Here is a 12,369-nt window from a genome sequence, read left to right as displayed (position 1 = left end):
AGCACACCCATAAAAATACTTCGACTCTGAAAACGATGAGATGTAGACCAAATAGGAAAGAAACTTTTTAAATAAGAACATAATTCAAGTTTTAGAAGAATTTTAAGAAAACTAAGAAATAACCCCAGGAGGGAATGCCATGGTAGACCGCTGCATTAATGAGCTGCAATAAATTTGACCTTCCTGGTAACACTTCCCTGTGATCCTCTCCCCCAGTGACACTGGATTGGATATGTGACTTTGGCTAGTGGGATGTAACTGAATATGGTGCAGGCAGAGACTTGATAACTGCTTGCAAATTGGTAGTTACCTTCTTGGAATGCTGCTGTCAACCTTTTGAAGAAGAGTGGTCTTACCTCCTTATAGGTGAAAGAAAGAAACATGGGAAGATCTCACTAGCAGACCAGGGCGAACTCTGCCTCCTGGTGATGGCCTACTGAGTGAACACAACTACAAGAGTCCATGCCAGATCAGCAGGAAAAGTGCGCAGATAACTCACAAAATTGTGTGAAATAAAAACATGGGTTTTATTTCCACTCACTTTTTGTTTTAAGTTAAAAGATATGGGAATTTGGATACAGGAGCTTAACCTTTGTCTTCTCTCAATTGTAGTAGTCACTTTGATGACATTTCTGTAATACTTAGTGTCTACAAAACACTATACAGTTGCAGAAGATTTACTAGTAATTATTCATAATTTTCATTGTGGAAGATGAGATTTCTTTGGATTTTCTGGTAAGAAAAAAGTCTCCAGGTGAGAGGAATGGACGTAATGATCCAAGTTGATACGAATTTGCCATGGGGACTGCTTATTAGGAGGACTTTTCACTTTTCGTCTGGACAACAGAGCTTTAGGCAAACAACACATCTTTAGCAGATGAGAGATTTGGAGTTTGCGACTGTTCCCAAGGCCACGTGATCTATAAGAAGAATAGATATTTATTAAAACAAAAGTTGAGAATGGTTCAGATGAACTGCTGTTAACTTCTCCACTGTAGAATTTGTTCCAGAGTCCCAGAAAAGAAGACAGGGACCAATGAGCAAAGACACTGAAATCATGTTTGTAAAACCGTATGGATAAGGTAATACAGATATACTTTGTGACACAATAGAGACAAGTGTGAGTGGGGGAAACTGTTGCCCACTCAAATAAAGGATCCTTTTGAATTAACTTTGAACACTAAACTGAGAAGTGATCATAGATGGGAAATAGTATGTACTACCGTGGTCAGGCTGCCAATAGCATCAAAAGTGTAGGCCCTTTGGAGCAAAAATGTGGTCCTTCTCATTCTTACTGCTTAATTCTTCTATTGAATGTCTTCCACTTGGACTGAGAAGACAAATGGTCATTTTTTAGAGGAAGACAAATAAGGAGATCCCAGTAGTATCTGGTGAAATACATACCAAAACCAAACAACAAGAAACACCCATGGGTAACCTACACAGACTTCTGACCTTTCTGGGGAGACCGTTAGAGGAAGCTGGAGGGCATACAGGGCTGTCTAGATTTGGCAACTGTCCCCTAACTTGCTGCAGCCTGTGGACATACGAATTACCTGTGCATATGTTCATTTTCTTTTACTTTTGTGGTCTTCACAATTTACTTGTATCAGGTAATTTGAGAATACTGACTGATAGTTCATGGGAGATTGAATCATGAGTAGAGTTAGAATTACAAAACTATGACAGTAATTTCTGTAAGACCCAGAATAAAAAGTATGAATGGAAAGTAAAATTGTTTCTAGATGCCTACTTATCTAGTGTTTTATGAAATGATTGATGTTCAAGGATCTGATGAAGTTGATGGAATAGAAAAAAATCAGGAATTAAAAAAGACTACATGTACAATAGAGTACTCACACCTCAGGAAGACCATAGGAAAACACTATCAAATTGTTGAAAGGAAACAGAATTCCAAGTCCCCAAGAGAATCCCTGTATTTTATTAGAAATTGGCTATTCTTGTCAAAGATGCTTATACATTTAAAGTGTGACAGAAATTAGAAATTGGCTATTCTTGTCAAAGGCGCTCATACATTTGAAGTGTGACATTTAAAGTGTGACAGAAATCAGTGACAGAAGCCCAATGATTTCTTTTTGGTTACATAATTTGACTAAACCTAAGAAAGTTGCAAATGTTCAAGCCATTTTTAAGAGGAAGAACATGAGAGGACAGTGAAGCTATACTGTATCGATGTGAATTTTATGTCTGTCCTGTGTGAATCCATACAGAATTTAAAAAAATATCCAGGTGAAATATTGGAATATTTCATTGAAAAGAAATTCAAAATGTGGGAAAACATGATTCAACGTAGAGAGTCAAGTTGAGGAAAGATGTCTGTAAAATGAAAAAGAGAGATCTATGGTTATACTCCCAGTTTGATTTGGAGATTCATGACAGTTAAAAAGTAATTAGAGAATGTTTAAAAAAGAGTAGTAATCTTCAGGAAAGAGCATGTCCTTTCTTTGGATTAAATTCTAAGAGAGATATATCATACCTGAGGGTAGTGAGTGATGTATGAGACTGTATCTTTGACTATATGTTCCAAAAACAGATTTTATCTTGAGTATTTTTATGAAGCTCAAAGATATACCATATAATCCTAAATGGACATAATTGCTAGGACATAAGTAAAATGTTGTAAGATTTTCTTTCAGAGCATAAAACACGTGGACTGGAGTCCAGCTGCCAACGGAGACTTTCTTCCCAACTTAAAACCTCCTGACCTTTGTCTTTTCCATCTGCATTTCTGTTAGCTTTCTGAGCTTCATGCTCCAACCGAATGTCTCATCAATCTCACCCAATAGCATTCTAGGGCTGCTGCTTCAGCCAACATCTCTCAAACTTTTCAGACTCTTCCTGTAAACGAGTTCGAATAGCAACTGAACCACATGATCAAGTAAAGTCACAGCAGTGACCTCACTTCTTTGGTGCCCAAATCTTAGTTTCTTTCTTGTTTCTGAGACAAAATAGCTAGTTCCCACAACTTGAAAAAGATAATCTTTATTGTACTTTACTGTTTGTAGAAGTTTCAGTTCATAGTAGTCTGGTTCCAAGGCAGACTAGGCAGAGGTCAATCACCAAGTAGAAACAGTTCATGATATTCCAGGAAAAGTAGCAGAAGATATATATATATATACAGTGACCCACTTCTTCCCTTCAAGCTCTACCAGGCTTCACCTCCCAACAATGCACCACTTGTTGGTGAACTAACCCAGTATCACACAACCAGGATCGAGTCAACTCCAAAAGCCCCGTCTGTGAACATTTGAAGCTTTGGGAGGTTATCTACGTATAAGCCATAACAATCACAGCTCCAGAAAATAAAACTGGATCAAAATTTAAAAAGAATGTGAAATTTCAAAAATAAAATCCAAAGATTACATTAGGAAATACAGTGTTAAAATAAACTTGAAATCACAAACATATTTGAGATCAGAAACATAAAATACATAGAAAATGAAATTAAGAACTTAAAAGAGTGATTATATATAGATATTATGAGGAATTTTGGAGAAGGGTTATCTTCACAAAAGAGTGATCTCTTCCTGCAGCTGTGGGACTTTGTTCTTCCATTCCTTAGGAGCACTCATGCCTCACCACATTGTTTATTTACTCTGAATCTTATGTCCTTGTCTAAGGCATCCTTTTGGGGGAACATTTGAATAAAGGCCAAAGATTTTTATTTTTTAAAGATTTAAAACAGTTTTACACCATATATCTAGAGTAAGTATCACCAGCTAAAGAACCTTCACCCAAATAACTCTTCTTCTAAGTCTGCCTGGTGAAGACAATTTTATAGGCTCAAGGCAAGTTTTAAAATTTGATCTAGCAAATGTGGATTCTTCTTTGGTTGGATTAATTTTTGTTTCTATATTCATTAAACAGTTATATTAATGCTTTATGAACATTCACAATATTTATATCAAACGTGAATTTATTTGATCTTTGTAGCCACTTTGCGGGACAAGTGCTTTCATTTTTACCATTAAGAAAGAGACCGTAACATCATGATATTAACTTCTGCTTTAAGACAGGGAAATCGGATAAGTTATTTTAACTACTTGATAAGTTATTTTAACTACTGTGAGTTGAGATTAAAACTGGAATCTTGATTTCCAGTGCCATACTTTCGGTCACTATAGCAAATAAATGCGGACTGAGTCTCATAAAGGATGGAAATTAATTTCTCACCCTTCTGGAAGCTGAAAGTTCTAGATCAAGTCACCAGCATGCTGGGGCCTAGTGAAGGCCCTCTTCTAGGTTGCACCCTGCTGTCTTTTTATAAGTGCACATGGCAGAGAGCAGAGACGAAGAAACAAGCTGTGTTGACCTGTTAAGGACGCACAACCTAATACTATTATGCTGTGGATAGAATTTCTAAGTGTGATTTTTGAAAGAGCACATTCATTCTAAGACATATAGTACAATTCTTTTCCTGATGTAGCTTGCTGCCATATTTCCATTTACTATTTTTTTGTTCCAGAGTATTTGAATGTTTTGTAACATTTATGAACATAAATGAGAAAAAAGATTATGAAGTTCTCATAGACACCACTCTCATTCCAGATTATAAATGAATTAACAGAAAATTTATGCAAGTCATACTGTCCTTATGCATAATTTCTTACTCTGTGAAATTCGTCATCATTAGAGCATGATTTTCAAAATTTGAAATATTAATCGTTTTCAAAATTACTGAAGATGGGAAAAGTATGTGCTAAAGCTCAAAGTAGACAGATATAGTAAATGACTGGCTATATATCAGTCCAGACATTTTTTGACTATCCCTTTCTTAACTTAGACAGGATCAAGCCTTCCAAAGAACTTGACAGGCTCGAATAGATAGGAATAAATTTAATAGAGATGAATATAGTTTTTTATAGATAAGTAATTTTAATAGCTCTTCATGTTGCCTTTAGGCTTTAATTGATTGTAGGTTTCATTTAAAATAACAATAAAGTACTGGTGTTCACTGATTTAAATTTTAAGATTTGTGATTATGTTCTACATAATTTTGCTGGATAGCAGAAAATCTGTAAACCCATGTGTCACTGTATCCTCACAGTACAGAAGATACAAGTACAAGGGTTATTCCTACACATGATATAGGAGTTTGCACAGAATGCTTAGAATAAGGTAAAAAAAGGACAGGTACATTAGGTTCTGTACAGCAGTGATTCTTAAAAGTGGTGGTCACCTTCAGAATGAAAAGACTTCATTTCAGAATTACATTACTTCTCAAGTACTATTTTTTTGACTCCATGAGTGAAAAATATACATAGATGTTTATTTTCCTGGACCATTAAGGACTATTTTACTAAATAGCCTATTAAGCTAGTTATCAGGGCAGCATAAAATATAACATGCATTAACAAAGTGCTGCCCATTATTAGAGTCTACTGAATGTTCTAATGTTCTATCAGAAGGGAGAGTGTGACGAAAGCCTCAGTGTGTTGTAGAGCTCCAGCTGCTCAGGCCCACAAAACAGGTGGCACACAAAGCAGGTGTAAAGCGTAATGTTTTACTCTCAGTATTTAAGCTAGGCTGTCTTAAACAAGCATGGTGTTTGTGTTACTCAGCTTTCCATCTCTATTGAAATAACTTGGAAGTAATCAGTTATAAAGAGAGAATGTTTATCCTGGCTCACAGGGTTAGAGGTTTCAGTCTATGATCTGTTGGTCTTCATGTTTTCAGGACCCTGGCAGCACCTCATGGTGGGAATAAATGGCAGAGCAAAACCACATAAACCACTTTTTCTCTGAAGCAAAACAGAAGGAGAAGGAACCAGGATCTTACTGTCTTTTTCAAAGAAATGTCCCAAAGACCCAAAAATCTCACACAAACCCCTACTAATGTTTCCAGTGACTCTGAATAACACAAAGGTGGTGGTCAAGCCTTAAACACATTGGTTTTTGGGAAACAGTGTAGATCCAGAGAGTACTTAAATTCTGTTATTTTCCTCATGGATCATAAATGATTTAGATGTACTGTTGTCAATTTTTCATGATATTGTTATCTATGTGATTAGTAATTGTATTTGTATTAAATATTTTTGACTCTAGTATGTCTTAAAATACAATTGGTACAATCATTACTGTAGTTATTCCGACATTAGCATGCTAAACAGTCACCCAGAGAGCTTGTCTTTACAAAACACATGCATGTGCCCAGTCCTAGAAATACTAGTTCTCTGTCTGGGATCTGGTAATTAAGTTTCAGACAAGCTTCAAACAGTTGAAGCATAAACTGCTAAGCTTCCGCTATATTTTTAATAACCTACATTTTGCTAAAACAAATTTATAGACATTCTCATGAAAATACTCCTGTATAAGAGCATCCCAACCCATTTTGCTTTTTTTTTTTTTTTTTTTGAAGGTGGATATAAATAAAATAAGGTAGGTAGGTAGATGTGAACCAGAGTCTTAGTATCTTTTTTTTTTTTTTGTCTTTTTCCTTTTTATCGGTACCAGGGATCGAACTCACGATTGCCTGCTTGCAAGGGAGGTGCTTATACCGCTGAGCTAAATCCCCAGCCCCAGAGTCTTAGTATCTTGGCCAACTTCACTCAAAGAAAATATTGAAAGCATCTGGTTTCAGTCAAATTCAAGTTGATCAGTGTGTGTGTGGGGGAACCACTGAAACTGCTTCAAAGCTCAAGCGGATCCAAAGACACCTGAGGATGTGACCTGGCTTGTTTAGTTAAGGCACACATTGGGATACAGATTTGTAACTATGACTTAGCACAGGTAAACTCGCATGCACTGGTTACAGCACTACATAAGAATATAAACATGAGATAATAGCCTATATAAAAATTGTACAATAAAGATGCAGGCTTTTGGTCTCTCTGCTCTATGCTGCCTGTTACTGATGTCTTGCACACATATGTGCTTTATCCTTGTGACCTCACCTGTGAAAATCTTCCTTGGGCATCCTGAATAGGTTGACAGTGAGCTTTGACTAATCACATACGTGAAGAACAGAAATCATAAATTAATGAGAGCTATCACATGCTTAAAAAATAGAGGGGATATATGTGGCTGGAGAATTTTATTGGATTATGTAGGGTTTTGTATGTTGTGCTCAACAATTGGCATTTATCCCAAAGAATCAGCAAATCATTTTAAACTGGTGGATGGCTTGATCACAATTATAAAACCTCTGGCAAAAATGAAGCAAGGAGGTCAGGCTTAATTACAACAGTAATTTAGGTGGCAAAAATGAATTTGAAGTAAATAAGCATGGCAAAAATTATTAAACAAAAGATATAGTTATGGAACATAGTAAAGATTCAGCAGTAATGATAATAACGGCTAACATTGTTAGTTTTTTTTGGTATAGTTGAGAGACAGAGATATAAAATGCTTTTTTTTGCCAGTGAAGAAAGGTTGCTGGAGATTATGAGGATTCTCCAAGGAGACAAAGCTGGGGAGTTGCTTTTATGGGACTGAGATATGGATGGAGACTATGTGAGTGGACAGGTCATCATGTTGGGAGAGAAGACTGGAGACCTTGTTATGTAGCACAGGGGCTGGAGAATACCTGAGTGGACACCTGAGGTGTCAGGAGGGGTTTGGAGGACCTTTGAGATGTGTGTGAAAGGGAGGCAGAAAGTTTGTTGGTTTGGGGCCAAGAGATGAACACGGAAGTTTGCGTAGGAGAGATATGCTTGCTTTTGTTTTAGGAGTCAGTTCCATGTTGGACAGGTGCCAGGCTGAGCCTCTGTCAGAGTCTCATATGAGTGGGACCCATCATTCCTATCTTTTGTTGTTATGAGGCAGCAATTCTCTTAAATCACTTTCTGCTCTTTTGCCCACAAGGAGCATTGTGACAGGGACTGCTGCAGTTGTCAGGATGACAGGTTAGGCCCATGTAGAAGCTGGTGCCAGGGGTCTCAGCTAGGAGAAAGGGTTCTCTGGTAGTGAAGGCCTGTATTCTGTATTGAAGAAACGTGGTAAGAAATTTAAAAAGACAGTCTGCCACCAGCAGGAAGGAAGTAAATATTATCAGTTGTCCTAAAAGAGGAACAATATAAAGCATTCAGGATTCCCATGGTAGCCAAGAGGAAAATTAGGAGTCTTTGTTGTTCTTTTTTTTTCCCTCTATGTATCCTCTAATACATTTAACCATATCCATAATAGTTCCTGACTGATTGACAAAACAACATTTTTCTCCCAGCATGGCACAGGTATCCCCTTTTTCTGCTGTGAGAACATCAAGGGCTCGGCGGTTTTGGAGGGTTACTGCTGCCATGCTATTAATTTGGTTTTGGAGTGTATGTATTGAAGTTTCCACCTCATCAAGTTGTTGTGTAAGCTCATTTGAGAGTTTTTGATGATGATGATGATGATGATGATGATGATGGTAATAATAATAATAATAATAGTTTGTAAGACCTCTTTTGCCCCAAGTCTGGATCCCATAATAGAGAAGACTCCATCACCAAGAAGTAGCAGAATATGGATTGCTCTCTTAGCTGTAGTGTGAGCTCGTAAAGGAAAGGTATTAGTTTTGCCATTTTTGGATTTGTCTCTGAGTGGATAAGGAGATGTGTGGGCTTGGAAGGTGTGAGTATGCTCCCTTGGGACACATAAAGAGGAAACCTGACGTGGAGCAGGTAGGCCTGTTGGGGTTGGGAAGAGAAGTTTTGGTCCTTGGAAAAGTCCATCCCTGACTGTTTTGGGTATAGGTAGATTTTTGAAATAATTTTAGTTGTGTAGATAAATATTGAGGTATTAGCGAGATATTTGTGATAAGAGGGAGAAGATGAGAAGGATATGGCCATTGTGCAGCCAACTTGACCTGTGTGTCAGCAAAGATGTTACCTAAGAAATGGGATCTTATGGTGTTTTGTGCCCCAGACAGTGAATGACTGCTACCTATTGTGGAAGTTGTTCTACCTCTAACAGTTTTAGGATAAGGGGTGCAATAGTAATTTGAGTTCCTTGAGCATTGATCACACCTCTTTTCTGCCAGATGGCAGCATGGGAATGAAAAATTCTGAATGTACATTTTGAGTCACAGTAGATATTTATGATTTTGTCTTTGGCCAGTGTAAAAGAATGTTAAGTTCTGCCTTTTGTGAAGACATCCCAGGAGGCAGTGGACTTGCCTCTGGAACCTTAGAGCCACTGACTATAGCATATCCTGCTCTTTTTTGAGTGTCTGTGTTGGTTGAGCTGCCATCTGAACCGTGTGTCAGAAGCTGTTGGGAGAGGAGTGCTGCTGATGTGGGGGGAGTGGGTAGAGGTCATCTCTAAGATCTCAGCGCAGTTGTGGTGAGAGATCTCATCAGAGGTGGGGAGTAAGGTGGCCGGATTGAGGGGACTGCTGGCAGAGATAGTGCTTATGGGGTCTTGTTGAGTATTAAGTGAACTTGTTGTAGGTGGGAAGGAGTCATTAAGGCAGGGAATGTTTCATGTGAAATGAGCTCATTAAGGAGATGGAGTGAGTGGACTGTGATTGATTGTCCTAAAGTGAACTTTTTTACCCCTTGTGTTAATGTGGCTGCTAAGGCAAGAGCCCAAAGACAGGGAGGCCAGCCATGTACTATGTTGTCTAATTGTTTTGAGACATGTTACTGCTTCAGGGGGTACTTCTTTGTGCCCCAGAACTCTCACAGCATTATGTTCATGAGAGGTAGTGCATAGATTAAAAGGTTGGGTCAGGTTGGGGAGAGTGAGGGCCGGGGCCCTTAAGAGGGCTTCTTTTAGCTAATAGAATGAAGAGTGTATAGAAATGATGGAGTCAAGCAGCTCTGACAGAGAACCCTTGGATGCTTTATAAAAGGTTTGGGCTAGAGTTACAAATTAGGGATCTAAAAGTAAAAGAAGTTAGCTAGAGCAAGAAAGGATAAAATTTGTTGTTTTGTTGTTGGCACTTGGAGATCATAGAGAGCTCTGCAGTCAACAATAATCAAATGAGTGGTGGGAGTAAGGGTGAGCCCCAGATATTTGAGTTTTGGTGAAGCTATTTGAGCTTTGGTGGGGACAGTGTGTACCTGCAACCTGAGGGAAAGTTGAGAAGGGTAGCCTTATGTTGTATAGCTAGAGGACAGAATGGGGAACAGAGCAGGAGATCATCCACATATTGAAGGTGAGTGCGGGATTTGAGGTTGAGAGTCACAAGTTTGCTAGCAAGAGCAGGGCCAAAAAAGTGAATACTATCCCTGAACCCCTGAGGCAGCACTATCCATGTAAGCTGTAAAGATTGAAGAGTATATGAGTCTGTCCACATAAAATAGAAGAGATCCTGGCAATCAGGATGTAAGAGAATAGTGAAAAAATGCATTTTTGTAAGCTAGAACAAAAAGTGGGAAGTAGACAAAGAAATATGGGATAGCATGGTGTGGAACAGTTTGGTACCACTGGATGAATTGGTGTCACTGCATTGTTGATAGCTTTGAGATCCTGAACTATGTGATAAGAGCCATTGGGTTTGCGCACAGGAAAAATAGGATTATTGTAGGGTGAATGATAGTCTTCATTTTTTTTTTTTTTTTTAATCAGTACTGGGGATTGAACTCACGACCACCTGCTTTCAAGGCAGCTTCTTTATGCCGCTGAGCTAAATCCCAGCCCCAAGTGAATGATAGTCTTAAGAAAGCTATTGATTAATAGGCATTAGATTATAGGTTTGAATCTCTGTTGATGTTTGGGGGCTGTGGATATTGGGGAATGCAGGGAAGCCTGAAGGGTTTCTGAGATGAATTAGCACAGGAGTGGCATGCGTAGCCTGAGAGAGGCTGGAGGTATCCCAAATTATAGGATCAACAAGGGAGGGAGGGAGAAGGGGAGTGATATTGAGGACACAGAGGTTGAGCCTGAAGGATGAGAGCCATGGGAATGGAGAAAGTAAAAGAGAAATTGTATTTTTGGAGGAGATCTCTGCCTAAGAGGGCTACTGGGCAAGCTGATACTATGAAGAAATTGTGGGTAAAAAAAAAACTGAGTTTGTCATCAGCAGGGAATGGGTTCTGTTTGGAGGAGTTTTGTAGGTTGGCTATCAACTCCCACAGTGGAGACCATGGATTGAATGTAGTGACCTGAAAACTCAGGAAGAATGGTATAGGCGGCCTCCACATTGATAAGGAAAGGGAGTGTCTTATTTAAGATAAACAATGAGACTTGGAGTTCTGAGAGAAATACCCTGAAGGGGACTGTGAACCTCAAGCCCCATCAAACCTCTTCATTAGTGAGACTGAGTAGATCAACCAGCCATGAGCTTGGTGGCAGCAGCAATGAGATCTCCTATGAGGGAAGGGAGTTTGATGACTTACCCGCTCTCTGTCAGACAGGGCATTTACACTTCCGGTGACCCCCCTGGTTGCAGATGGGACAACATCCTGGTGGTGGTCATGGGTTGGGACAGGCTTGTGCCCAGTCCTTCCTTGCTGCACTTAAAGCAAGGTCTAGGAGGTGCTTTGTTTTGATTTAGCTCTCCCAGTACCATGAAGTGCCACATATAAAAGTTGGCATTAAATTTTAATCTTCTCAAGATTATCTTGTTTTTGTTGTTTTCCTCTATTATTGAAGGCATGAAAGGCCAGATTGAGAAGATCTCTTTGAGGGGTTTGAGGGTAAAGATTTGTTTTGTTAAGTCACTGCAGATGCCAGGGGAAGACTGGGTAATAAAATGGGAGTTGAGAGTTATTCCCTCAGGAGACTGGAGGTTAACATTAGTGTATTTGGTTAGGGTATCTGTAAGGTGAGAAAGAATTAAGCAGGGTTTTCATTAGTATGTTGAGTTTGTGGTAGTTAGTTTGTGAGAAATTTTGTTTAGACCTGCAGGAATGCAACTGGTCATTATATTCATATGTTGTGAGCCGTGGTCAACATGATAATCTCGGTGGGGTTCTGCATTTGGTACTGCAGCCACCCCAGTGGGGTGGTTAAGATTAGTTTATGGTCTGTAGTCGGCCGTGGCTTGGGCCACTTCCCATAGCTGAGTTTTTCTTAAGGAGAAAGAGTAGCTGTAAGAATGATATAGAGATCTTTATAAATCATATTAATTAATCACAAATTGGAGCTCGTTTATGTTGCTGTAAGGAGTCTGTTGACAAGGTGCCTAGCCTATGGGAGACTTGGGACCTGTCAGAGGGACTAAAAGGAACATGAACATGGATTAGCCCTTCTGGGCCAGTCACCTCCCAGAGAAGGAAGAGGGGTTGGGATGGGGTTGAAGAAATGGTAGCAGGCTAGAAGATGGTGATGGTTGGTAAGAAGATGTCTGGAAGCGGGAGGTGTGGGGTGATGGCTTGCCAGAAGATGGTGGTGGTTAGTAAGAAAATGGTGGAAGGTGGGATGAGAGAAGGTGGTGATGAAGAAGCAGGGGAGGAGAAATTGGTAGGGGTCATGGAGTGAGAAG

General features: G+C 39.2%; 1 protein-coding gene across 15 annotated transcripts in view; it reads left to right on the top strand.

Annotated features, from left to right (window-relative positions):
- The window catches only part of Foxp2 (forkhead box P2), a 569,728-nt gene that overhangs the window by 23,054 nt on the left and 534,305 nt on the right, over nt 1–12,369 (top strand). The window lies entirely within an intron of this gene.

Source organism: Cavia porcellus, unplaced genomic scaffold (genome assembly GCF_034190915.1).
Source record: "Cavia porcellus strain 051 isolate PalLab524CR breed Dunkin Hartley unplaced genomic scaffold, mCavPor4.1 scaffold_2, whole genome shotgun sequence".
Lineage (NCBI taxonomy): Eukaryota > Metazoa > Chordata > Mammalia > Rodentia > Caviidae > Cavia > Cavia porcellus.
The sequence above is the reverse complement of the archived record's forward strand: the minus strand, read 5'-3'. Positions and strand labels throughout refer to the sequence as shown.